Source organism: Cupressus sempervirens, chromosome 1 (genome assembly GCF_028749045.1).
Source record: "Cupressus sempervirens isolate cs-2001-9-10 chromosome 1, ASM2874904v1, whole genome shotgun sequence".
NCBI lineage: Eukaryota > Viridiplantae > Streptophyta > Pinopsida > Cupressales > Cupressaceae > Cupressus > Cupressus sempervirens.
In genome coordinates this window covers 111,355,104-111,368,216 of record NC_143118.1, presented here as the reverse complement: position 1 = coordinate 111,368,216, position 13,113 = coordinate 111,355,104, and the positions used below count along the sequence as shown (strand labels likewise).

Genomic DNA, 13,113 nt, shown 5'->3' with positions numbered 1-13,113 from the left:
GTGTAATTGATGATCATGAAGGTCGTCAAGGCAGTACTGACAACCTTCCAAAGGGACTAAAAAGCAATCCCAGACAATTTAGCAGGTTGCCCTACTACGAGCACTTACAAATTGTGCATTTGTTTGATTCTATGCATATTGGAAAGAATATAACAGAGACATTGTGGAAAATATTGGATGGAAGACGTGACAAAGAAAAAATTGTTAAAATTTGTAATGACATTCATGAATCTAATCATGCATTGAAGAATTTCATTCACTCAAATAGCAATAGAGATCAGATTAATATAAGTGCCCTTCCTTGGTTATTAACGGAGCAACAAAGTGATGCCACAAAAGAAGTCATACGAAAAATTTGATTTCCCACAGGATTTGCTGCGAACATAAACAATCTCATATCAAAAAAAAGTGAATTTGGGCCAGGGCTCAAAACGCATGATTGGCATACTTTCATTAAGGGAAGTTATGTTCTTTTGTATTTACAATATATTCATAAACTATGTGTATTGTTCATTATGTTATGTTAGAAAACAATGAAATGATTGGTTTATAATTACTGTAGTATGTGCTTCCTCTATCTCTCCCAGAGCCCTTCAACAATAACATCAAACAAGTGATATATGATCTTGGAAAATACATGAGATAAGCAGTAATATCTGTTCAATTTGTTGTATATATTTATTATATTCATGATTTTTTTTTCTTGCTATGTAATCTATTGTATATTATTTTGTAAAGTCTCGTATCTATATATTTTTTGTGACTTGAATCTCTTAATGTAGGTGGTTTTCATCTAAAGAAATCCATAAAGAAGATATAAACTATTGAAAGAGAAGAATTCCTCATTTACTGTGTGAAATACAAAAGTATCTACCTCCAACTTTTTTCAATGCACAGGAACACTACCTCATACACCTAGTTGAGGAGATTGAATTGTGTGGACCTGTACACACTAGGTCAATGTGGATGGTTGAGAGGCACTTGAAATATTTGAAGGCTTTGGTTCGACAAGGAGCACATCCTAAGGGTTCTATGGTAGAGGGATATATGGTATACCAGATTATGGTGTACATTACTGAATATCTTCCTAAGTTTGCATCAAATATCCGTGTAGATCGCATCTGGGATCTCGAGCCTTTTAAAAAATTAGAAGGGGAGTACTTGATGGGTAAAGGTACATTGAAGAATGTGAGAGGTAATAAATTATAAGATGTTATTGTAATAAATTATTTCTTAATCTTCAAAATAAATCGGTTGTAAGTTTTCTATTTTTTTTTTTTTGTATAGGTGCTCGAGAGTGGGATGCACTAATTTGTATATTGTAAACAATCTTGACTAGATGACAGTATGGATTGAACGATGTCAACATTCTAGTCAGACATTAACATGGGAAGGTGTATCTTCATTGATTAAAGAAGCTCATTGTAATGAAGATTCCAATGTTATGCAAAGGGAAATAGATTTAGCACATGGTTTAAGAGATTTCCAAGTACGTACAAATTTATTAATCACCCATATGTTTATCAACTCATGATACAATAATTTTGACATGTTTCACATATTATTGCAGGTTAAACACCACAAGGCTATGTGTTAACGAGAGGATATATGGCATAGCACCATCATCATTACATGATTTGCGCCTATGTTCTACGGACGACATAAAGGTTTCTTACAATAAAGTTTATGAATTGATGGAGTATGTTGGACCATGTTACGATTACAAAAGTTGGATGCATATTGTTCAATATAAAAAAAGTATGTGTAGGTATGCCCTCTCGAAAAATTATATACAACAACAAGACAATAATCAAAGTAAAAGTGTGGCTATATTTATTGATGGAAGGCCAAAAGCAACAGGGAATATTGTGGGTTTTATAAATAGTACATGACCCGAGTCAACTATAAAGCAACCCAATTGCATATTTGAGGTGCATGAGGGAAATCATGTATTCATCTATGTGATAAAATCAATACATGTAGGGGAAGAGCTTCTTATTGATTACAATTTGAAGTGCATAGATAAAAATGAGGCTACTATCATGGGGGTGGTACATGCTATTAAACCAACTTCTAATCAATGACTCCAACATACCATTTAGTCAATAAATTTTTGGCTAACATTTTTATATTTGATCTTTGACACAAGGGCACAATATGGAGCAACTGCTCAGAGGGGATGTTGGTGATGTTCCTGGCTCATCTACACATGAGCAAGTAAAACTCATTGTAATTGTGCAAACTAGGTAGAAGCAAAATGTTATTTTTTTAATGTTGTTTTCTTCATTTTTTTGGAGTAATTTTGATAATACTAATACTATTGTTGTCACAGAGGGCCAGTGGTCGGAGGGAGCGAAAGGAACCTGTAGTCCCTTAGCGATCCACCCCTGAGGAGGACCCTTTTTATATTGATTAAGCAAAGACTGATGACTCGATCGGTTCCATTAAAAAGTTGCTAAAGAAAATTGGCAAAGAAGTTATACGTTTGGCAAGCATTAAGCCTACTACTCAGGAAATAAAAGATAGGGCATCTGAATTGTTGCACACCTCTGAAACATTAAAAGTAAGTATTAATGAAATTTTTAATTATAACAAGAGTTCAATAATGGTTTTTATGTTATGCTCTTTTATGGCATTAATTAAAATATGGATGCATTGTCTTTATAGAGTTTTTTGCGTGATTTTGAGCCCCATTCCCATGATGAGGGTCCTGCAGGTGGTTCAAGTAGATCGCATGTTCCATTCCCCACTTGTGTTTTCCACTGAATATATATAGGAATTATAATAATCATTAACAATACCTACTCGAACAATCCTTTTTTTTAATGCTCTAACAATGTTGTCCATGCTAGTCCACGCATTCAATATTTATGCATGCTCTAACAATTTTATTCTTCAGCTTTAGATCCTATGATGATGCCACCTCTGTCCAAGACAACCACAAATCTCTTTTCGACTGTTGAGTTGGCAACACACAGCTTACAAGCATCGACTATTGCACCATCTACTGGTACACAAATCCTTCTTTTTCTCTCTTTTGTTATGTGTTTATACTTCGTGAAAAAATCTTATGAAACTTATGAAAAATTTTGCAATAGGAGCTACAACATCATTTCCTGGATGTTCCTATGTTCCTAGTACGGGAATGGTGAAGGATGTCATATTGATCGTCAGCGACGATGAAGGCATTCCATTAAAAGTAGCCAAAGTTCCAAGTACTTTAAAGGTATTATTCTATTGTGATATAATAGTAATTTAGTTTTTGATCACTCTTCATTGACTAATGATCCCATGATTATTTTGTAGGGAATGATGTTTTTTGGAAAAAACTTGGTGATGAGTGTTTGCGAATATTCTGGCCCACCGTGCGTACCTGGTGGAACATCATATCCTAACTAAAACCCCAAACCACTATTTTGATTTCATATCATTGCTAGAATAGTTTTCCTTTTCATCTATTTCTTGAACTATATTAAAGGTAGCTTCACTTCATTTATGAGTCTAACATGTTTTTTTTTACTTAAAAGGTGGAATAACCAAGACAAAAAGTTGAAGGATGATCTTATATAGAGCATGACCTAACTCTTTGGACCTTGTACATTCGAGAGAAACAAGCTCCTTGAAAAAGCTGGTTTATGTTTGAAGTATATTAGGGACCAGTAAAAAAAAAATTTATGGGATAACCTTAGGTACGAGCATCTGTCCTATGTTCCTGAGGCTGAGTGGCAAGCTCTGATTTTGGATGGAAAGTATAAAGCTGAGAAGAAAAATGCAATTACACCAATAGAGAGTACACCAAGGTATGTGATATTGTTGAGAATGTAATTATGTACTAATTAACCTCTATATTTATACTATCTAACATATTTCAAACTTTTCATAGATTACCTAACACATCAAAGGCAACAAAGGCAAGACTAGAAAAGCACAGGACACACAAGCTCAACTCTGGTGGCTTTTCAAAACTTCAAGCATGAGTTGTAAGTATTAGTAAATGAAAAATTGTATCAAATTTTTTATATATTGTGATGGAAAATGCTAGGATAGACTAGCTTGTCTATGCTCCTGATCCTCAACTTTTGCAACTTTTGTATTTCCTTTTGATATTTTAACTACCCTCCATTGGTTGATGAAAAAATGCAAGTAAAATTCACCATACCACGCAAAAATGCAGGGCTCAGAGTTCAAGAGATGCCTCATAGAAGAGGATAAGAGAATTGGCTTCCAACAAGGCTATAGAGCTGTAGCTGAATAGCTACAAGCTAAAATTAGTGTGGAAGGTTCTAATAATGATGCATCTGAGCCACAAGTAAATAAGCTAAATGAAATTTATTTCAAATTGAATACTTTACCAATTAGTCTATTTGATGTTAAGTTCCAATATAAAGTGAGTATATATGTTTTAAGCAAGCAATGATAACAATGCGTAGGATGTTGGAATGCAGCCTGACAATCCTTCTACACAATCTGTGAATGTTGAAGGTTCGCATGATGTGCATCCCAGTGGTGGAGGTATACATTTTTTGTTAAGTTTTTTATATGTAATTGCAATTGGTGTTTGGATTAACGTAACATTTTGTATAGCAGTTGTACAGGATCAAGGGGTTGATGTTCATGAGCATTTTGATGTTGAGTCCAGACAAAATGATGTGGTCAAATCAGGTAAAGAGCACCACAGTTATGTTATTTAAAATAATTAAATACTTGTAACAATTATAATAAATTATTTTTAATTTAACTCTTTTATTTATTATTGCATAGGACCCCCCTTTGCAACAGCTTAGGAATTTGAGATCATCAAGAACAGAGAAAAGAACAACTAATGAGGGGGGAATTGATGATGACACTAATGCTCCTCATAGAGCTTACATAGAAAAAATAAATAGAAAGAAAAAAAAGAAATGATTGTCATCTACATACCTTAATTGATAATGACTGAATTTTATGTCTCAATGAATTTAATTATGTGCTAATGAATGTTCATGAATTATGTGTTAATGCAAAATATTGATGAATGTTGCATGTTTACGAATCTAATGTGTTAATGAATGTTATCGTGTGATATTGATTGAATGTTACATTTTATTAATGGTTGAAAGAATGAATGAATGTTAGATGTTAACGAGGAATGTAGAGTGATGTTAGGGGGAGGGGGGTGGGGCCAAATAAGCTTCCACCTTCACGTGGTTGGCCCTGTTTAGTAGAGAATATTAAACTATTCTCGAAACAAAGTGAAGCTCAATATGATGCTAAATATTTCTCTATTTTGTCCTATGTTTAGACTGTTGTCCTATGCATCTAAGGCTTCATGCTTTGAACTGTCATGAAGTTCTAAACTTGTAGCTTTTTTATTGCATCCTTGGATCTTAGCACTGTCTTGGGACTATGTTATCACCAATGATATGATTATCATAATTAACTAGGGAAACCCTTGATCAGCACTGTCTTGGGACTATGTTATCTAAATATGTCGCTGCTTGGAAGAGGTTATTTTAAGCAAAGGGAATTAGGATTTGATAATATTAGTGATGCTAACACAACACAACACACGCTCCGGCCCCAAGAAAAATGCTTTTGACCTAGAGCTATGGATTGATGAGGCCACAAATGGGGGACCTCATCCACAATTAACAAAGTTAAGGCTCAACCCTAAGAGAAAATTGGCACAAGCCTACAATGACGATGGCCTAGTGGCTATTTGAACCTTGTTGGCCCCTACACCATCACCGCCACCACTTTACAAACATACTTAGTGGTGAACCTCACTTTTGATATTACTAAGCAGTAAAGGAGGTATCACTGTTAATACTTGTCACTTTCCTGTCCATATTTTAACGATCCTTCATTTGAATCCATGTATGGTGTAGGGGCACCCAAGAAAAAATGAACCTACAGGGTACACCAGGAGCTATGTAGGAGATAATGAAGGTACAAGGGAAATCAATGCCTAATGGAGACCTATTGAGTTATTTAATGATGAATCATGGCTATTAAAGCCATTAAATGTAATAAATTTCACAAAGTTGACAAAATGTAAAGTATTGCCAAGAATAGGAAAATTGGCACAAATAGGGAGTCAATATGATGTAAGGGGTCATTTGAAGTCCTAGGGTGTCCTAAGAAGAGTTATGGGTGGATGGTAGTGTTTAAAAGATGTAATAGGCTATTAAAGTCCCTAAATGATGTAAAATGCACTCAAAGTGCAAGATCTTGTAAAATTGCCAACATTGGCAACATAAGCCAACTTAGGCTTGAATGGGGTTAGTTAAGGTTATAGGTGTGTGAAGAGTGTTTTAAAATGTCTTTTAGAGTCATTTAGGAATGACATTATTGTTGTCATAAGTCTTTAGTTGAGAAAAGGTCACAAAAGATAATCAAAGGTAATGATGTTAAAAAAGTTATAAAAACTATCTATTTGCTGTCATAAGACAGTTAGAAGAGCAGTTAGCATCCAAGGGGGCTTTAGTTCAGTTTTATGAGTTAGTTAGATGGTAAAATGTTTAGAAAATAAATGTCTTTATAAGACACAAGGGCAGAAGTTGAAGAGAGGTGTATGTAACAAGAAAATAAATAAATCAAAGAAATCTGCTATTCACTGTCACAGTGATAGTTTCCTAATTGCAACATTCGACTTGGTAATCCAATAAAGTTCTTTATATTCAAGATTTATTGTTGTTTCTCCTTGAAAAGATTGTCATGATTTGTTAACTCTTGGCAAGGACTTTGTAAGTTATTTATTAAAAAAAAAACTATCTTTGAAATCTCTGTTCTCACAGGAAACGTGACTGATTGTCACAATTTTGTAGTCATTAATGGAGACAAGCCTCTCCCACTTTCTATGAATGGATTGTAACTTGTGGGAGAGGCACTTAAGTGTATGAATATTTTGTTCTTATGATTTTAATGCAGGAGGATGTAGGTGACAGTGAACAAAGTAAAGAACAACAGGGTGACTGTTGTACCAAATAGTGAAGGTGCATTTGCAAGTTACCACATGGTGAATATGAGAAAATAGAGGTTGGAATGGATAAATGTGTGTTGAAAACATTTTAGGGAGTATTTTTAAAGGTGTTTGAGCCAATAGAAAGGTTTTATGAGTTGATTTAGGGTCTTTTCTAGGAAGCCCTAGGCTAGAAACCCTTAAAGGGAGGGTTTGATGAAAAGGTGTCTAGAAATGAATGGAGGGTCAAAAAAATTGTGGAATCCTATCATTTATTAGATGCCTTAAGACTATTTCAAGGTTTGGAGAGTTGGGTGTGTGTGCAGAGCATAGTTTCTTTGTTAGGCAAGGGCTAATTAGGCCCATTGCTGTAGTAATAGCCATAGAAAGGTGCAACAGTCACAGGTTGAGAAACTGGTATTTGCAAGGTTTGAAGAAAACTATAAAAAGTATTTGAAAAGGTGACTAAGTCACTAGGTTTTTTGGGGAGTTAGAGAGAAAAGTGCAATTTGCTATAGGACAGGGTTACTAGACAGGCCTAAAAGGGCTAAAGTAGGAAATGGTGAAAGATGGGTTGTTGGAAGTTGGTGAAGAGTTGAAGCATGGGAGATAGGCCTTGATAAGATGGTCTAAGGTGTTAGGGTCAGTGAGAGATGCCAGAGTTGGATTTTGGTATGATGGAGGTGCTAGGTACACTAGGTGACCTAGAAGGAAATTGATACAATAAGAGATTGTGGTAACAAGGTAGGAAGTGAATTCGTGGGTATGGTGTTTGGAAGAGGTCTACTAAGTCAGGGACTTCTTATTGATCCTTGAGTTGAACTCTAGTTCCTTGAGTGGATTCCAAGACATTGTTGAATCCTTGAGTTGAATAGGGTTCCTTAAGGGGATATTAGAAGGCTCTGCATCAATGTAACTTCCAGTCCTTGATTTGAAGATTATTTAGTTAGTTTGTGTCCACTTTCTTTAAAACTGGTAATAAAACCATTTTTAGAGGAATAAAATTCTTACATGGGTCTATCGATAAGAACTCTTTTAAAGTTGTGGAAAGAACACAAGAAACTATAGTTTCTGTTGACTCATCTGTGCTATGTGCATCATGAAGTTAAAAATTGCAATGTTGTACAAACAAGCTTCTCAGATATGGAATATTTACATAGAGGTGTGCAAATTACTTAAAAGTTAAAGACGTTTAGGTGGCCAATGTCACATAAATTACATTGTCTCGTATGAATATATTCATTAAAATGTACTGCCCTCTCTTATATCTTGTCTCTTATAAGGTTAAATTGGCCATGTGTGAGGATGGTTTCAACATATGTGTTTTGACAAGTTTTTTGATGGAATTACATGGACAGGGTGATCCCATGTTACAAAATCCAATACTCTATGAAAATGGGTTGACTTACATGTTCATTCAGCATAACAATATCTACCTTATGGCAGCATCAAGACAGAACTCTAATGCAACTAGCTTACTATTATTTTTACATCAAGTTGTGGATGTAAGTTCAACAATCTACACTTCTCATTCACAATTTATTTCTTGGTCGAGTCGCTATTTTCAATTATTAAATGGAACACTACATTTAGGGAACTTACTAAACCTGTAGAGCTAGGGATTCTAGTGTATGCATATAATTCTTTTATTTGTAGCTATTGCATGCATAGTTATATGTTATTACAGTAATCAATAGTTGTTAATGTTCCTCTTTGTTTTCTGCTATGATTAGTGTGTTGCAATAACTGATTCACATGTCAACTTTAGGTTTAGTTTTGGATTGTCATGTGTGTTATTTCTACAGGTATTCAAGCACTATTTTGAAGAGCTAGAAGAAGAGTCTTTGAGAGACAATTTTTTTCGTTGTTGTGAGTGTACACATCTATTTTTAATCTGAGCCACAGAGGGTCGAGGGTTCAAAATTCCTTGTAATGAACTATTTGAGAATATTTTATCATGAACTTAAAATTTAAAATATGTGTATATCATTTCACCACTTTTATTTCCCATTGTGCAGTATGAACTACTAGATGAAATAATGGATTTCAGGTACCCTCAATATACAGAGGCAAAGATTCTTAGTGAATTCATCAAAATGGATGATTACAAGATGGAAGTCACTCAGCGACCTCCAATGGCTGTTACAAATGCAGTTTCCTAGCGAAGTGAAGGAATACAATACAAAAAAAATGAGGTTGAAGGCTAATCCAGATTTAACTTTGTGCTTTGCTTGAATATGGTGATTGATATTTAACTAATTTTGTGCTTTTAATTTGTTATTAAAGGTCTTTTTAGATGTAGTAGAAAGTGTAAATATTCTTGTGAGTAGCAATGGGCAAATAGTGCGATCTGATGTGGTTGGAGTGTTGAAGATGAGAGCTTACTTGAGGTAGTTTTTTCCTACCCCATGCATAATCTTATTATTGAGTTCTTTTAGAAATAAAACTAATAGACTCCAAAGAGGAAACATGGAACTGTTTCCCATAATCTCTGCTAAGTTGAAACATTGTAAACTCTAGCTAGGTTCATGGAGAACATTATAATGTTACTACACACCTATTTTCTTTAATATGTACCCTACTTGTGGAATGCCTTGAAAGAGGACAAATCCCATTTTTTAAGTTGAAAGGCCCATGTATGCTTATACACAGCTAAACGAATAGACATATATTATGAGAACGGGATTGGCACATGAGAGCTCAGATAATAAACATCTTGTGTTTATTTTTACATGGTAGAATTATGAATTACCATCAGACAAAGAATCTACAAATTGTACAACTTTTATAAGTATAAATATTATGTTCATATTCATTGTTAAGATTTAATAAATAACAATTTTTTGGTCATGAGACAACCAACTTCATTGCTGGATACTTGCATTTCAACAGATTACATGCTTCAGCGAGAATAAAAAAAATATAGAAGAATAATGATAGATTAAAAGTCAAATTATAATGACCAAATGTTGAAGTTTAGATTATGCTACACTAGGTCCCATACCCAGACCAAGTCCAATTCGTACAGTTTGTAGGCCTTCCCGGGTCTGTAATAGATGTATCTAGAATAATTTGGTTAGGACACCCGTGCCCTTGCCATATCAAGGTTGAAGCTGGATCCCCACAGCCGATCTTAGAAATAAAACAGTATGAAAAATTACAAAAAAGAATAAAATACTGATATGTATATATCTTTAGATGTTTTATATAATCATTGAGTGTTGGAAGTAGTTTGACCACTAATGATTTCTTTGTTTTATACATATGCCATAAGTATTAAACCTTTATAACTTTTGATTTAATATTTGGCATTGAATTATTGATTGTGTTTCATGGTTAATTTAGCTTGTTTTGTGCAAAATGTGGCTATTTCTAATTTTTATTTATTTATAATATACTTTTAGCATGACTGCTGAAATGTTACATAGCTAGCTGTTAATGACAAGTGTATTTTGATTCACTTTTTTTCAGCGGAATGCTAGAATGCAAACTTGGACTCAATGACGGGGTGCTACTAGAAGCTCAAGGCAAAGCGTCAAAGGGTAAAGCAATTGATTTGGATGACATCAAGTTTCATCAATATGCAATCAAGCTCATTTTCTTATTTAATTCCTTAAACTATCAATTTTATCTTATATTAAAGTGCTTGCAAATTCCTTTGATGTTGTACTTGGTCTTTTTTTTACCTTGAAAAGGCATATGTTAATTTCTATTTCTTCTGTCAGGTGCATTTGTCTTGCTCATTTTGAAAATGATAGAACTATATCCTTCATACCTCATGATATGACTTTTGATCTTATGAACTATAGACTTAGCACACAGGTTTGTTCATATATTCAAGAGAATGCAGTTGTTGTCAAATCTTTGAATTTTTGTTATGAAGGATATCCTTCTAAAGTAGGTTTCATATCATATGTTTTTATTACTTTGCAGGTAAAGCCATTGATATGGGTTGAAGCTCAAGTAGAAAGGCATTCAAGAAGTCGGGTAGAATATTTGGTGAGAGCACGCAGCCAATACAAAGATCGCAGGTTTCAAATTATCTCTCTGGCTTATGTATGCCTATTTTAGATCTGATTTATCTATTGTTTAGATAGATCTTTCTAACATGTTAGCTTCAGGGAATGGTTTAAGTATGACTGATATTTCTGTGTATTTGCTAATTTGTCTCATGGTTTTCTTTAACTTTGTAGTACAGCAGCAAATGTTGAAATTGAATTGTTAGTACCAGCTGATGCATCTACACCTCATGTACGCACATCAATGGGTACTTTTGCATACTCCCCAGAGAGGGATTCTTTACTTTGGAAAATAAAATCATTTCTTGGTGGAAAGGTATCTTGCAGCTTTCATTGGTTTTCTTGTTCAAAGATGGTTAATAGTACCATGGTTCTGGACCTTGATGTTTTAGTTTTTTGATTGACTTATTATGTGGGTTTTGATTCATGAATACATATTGAGGGCTGAATTTAGCCTTTATAGCATAATTGCTGAAGAAGCAACCCCAGAAAAGCGGGTGCCTATTCGTGTCAAATTTGAGATACCATATTTTATTGTATCAGGAATTCAGGTCATTTCTTAACTTTAGTTTACAAATGTAGATTATTGCTTTTGCGAGTATCATCAACTCATTACCATGATTTATAACTTATCTAAAACTTGAGTCATTTCAGGTCATTTTGGACTAACTCCATAAAAGTCATCACAGTGTTGGACCCTTTTGTGTCTTCACTTCTATATTTCTGATGAGAACAAGCTCATTGCTTATATTTATATTGGCCTCAGTGAAAATCATTATGCTTTTTAAATATTTAGCTCCACAAGTAAATTGATGCATTGAATAAATGGTTGAGAATTTACATTTTGTTCATTTAGATTTAGGCTGCTACTTTATAACAACTTTCTTTTGTTGCAATTATTTACTGTAGGTCAGGTATCTAAAAATCATTGAAAAGAGTGGATATCAAGCATTGCCATGGGTGAGGTACATTACAACAGAAGGTGAATATGAACTAAGAATGATCTAGACTAGTGATAATTGAGAAATGTTGTAAACAAGAGAGAATGTGGTATTTGATCATTCTGATGGCTTATTAAGTTGTTTTCAGTTTATAAATGAAGAATCAAGCAGAAGGATGTTAGTTGACTATCTACCTAATAGTTGTGTCTTGTTAAAAACCCATCACAAATTTGGTTTTTTTATGTTCATCATTCTTTCTTTTATATATTCTAATTTCTTTCAACCATAGTTTCTCGATCTCACCTAATTTACTCTTTAAGGGAAAAAAAAATCTTTGGAATGAACTTTGCTTCAGCACTGGGTGGGAGGATATAGAGATTAGTTACAATCAATTGTTTCAGCCACTGATCATCAGAATTGAGGTCAACCAATAACCTTCTCTCCCCCTTCTCTAAATATATGTATTGTGATATCATATTATGATCTGAACAATTACTTAAAAGATAACATATTCTAATTATTTCATACAGGTAGAGAAAGTGTACAATCAGGCTGTTTATTTTAAGAAGACTCTCAAATGTCAAAGTGAACCGATGTCTTAGTTGGAATGCATTGCAACCTCTACAGTAAGTACATAAAATTATTTTAATTCCTTTTTCCATGACTCAGGTTTTATTTATAGATGAATTTTAATGTTGGTTGTAATTTACTATTCGTTTGATATGTGGAAAGTGATATAAATTTAATAGAAGTATTTGTATGATAATTTTAGGTAAGTGCAGCAATAAAAGTGAATGCTTCTGTCATAGCAGTATTTACAACATTCAGATGAATTGCAAAGTAATTATTTTCTTATTCTACATTATATATTCCTTGGACATTTGAAACTATCGAATTTGGGAAATTGGTGATAAGTTACAATTTGGTTTCATTTTTGCCACTATTGGGGTTTGGTTATGAAGGGAAATTAGAGCACCCCAGAAATTCATCTAAGATTAGTATGCACATCCTGTATACAATAGTTCCTTGTACAACTTCTAATCAGAAAATACAAGTGCATACTACTATGCCATAAAAGCGAAAACAGACATAGTTGATTTCCCACAATTAAAACCTTAAAGGAAAGTGATTGAAATTTATTGATCTAAACAAAATTCAGCAGCATTATGACATACAGATTATTACTCTACAATCATAGAACTAGAAGAATTAG

The 13,113-nt window shown here is 33.8% G+C and overlaps 1 pseudogene; it reads left to right on the top strand.

The window, feature by feature from the left end:
* The window catches only part of LOC149576460 (AP-1 complex subunit mu-2-like), a 29,099-nt pseudogene extending 17,132 nt beyond the window's left edge, over positions 1-11,967 (top strand).
* Positions 11,968-13,113: the final 1,146 nt, after the last annotated feature.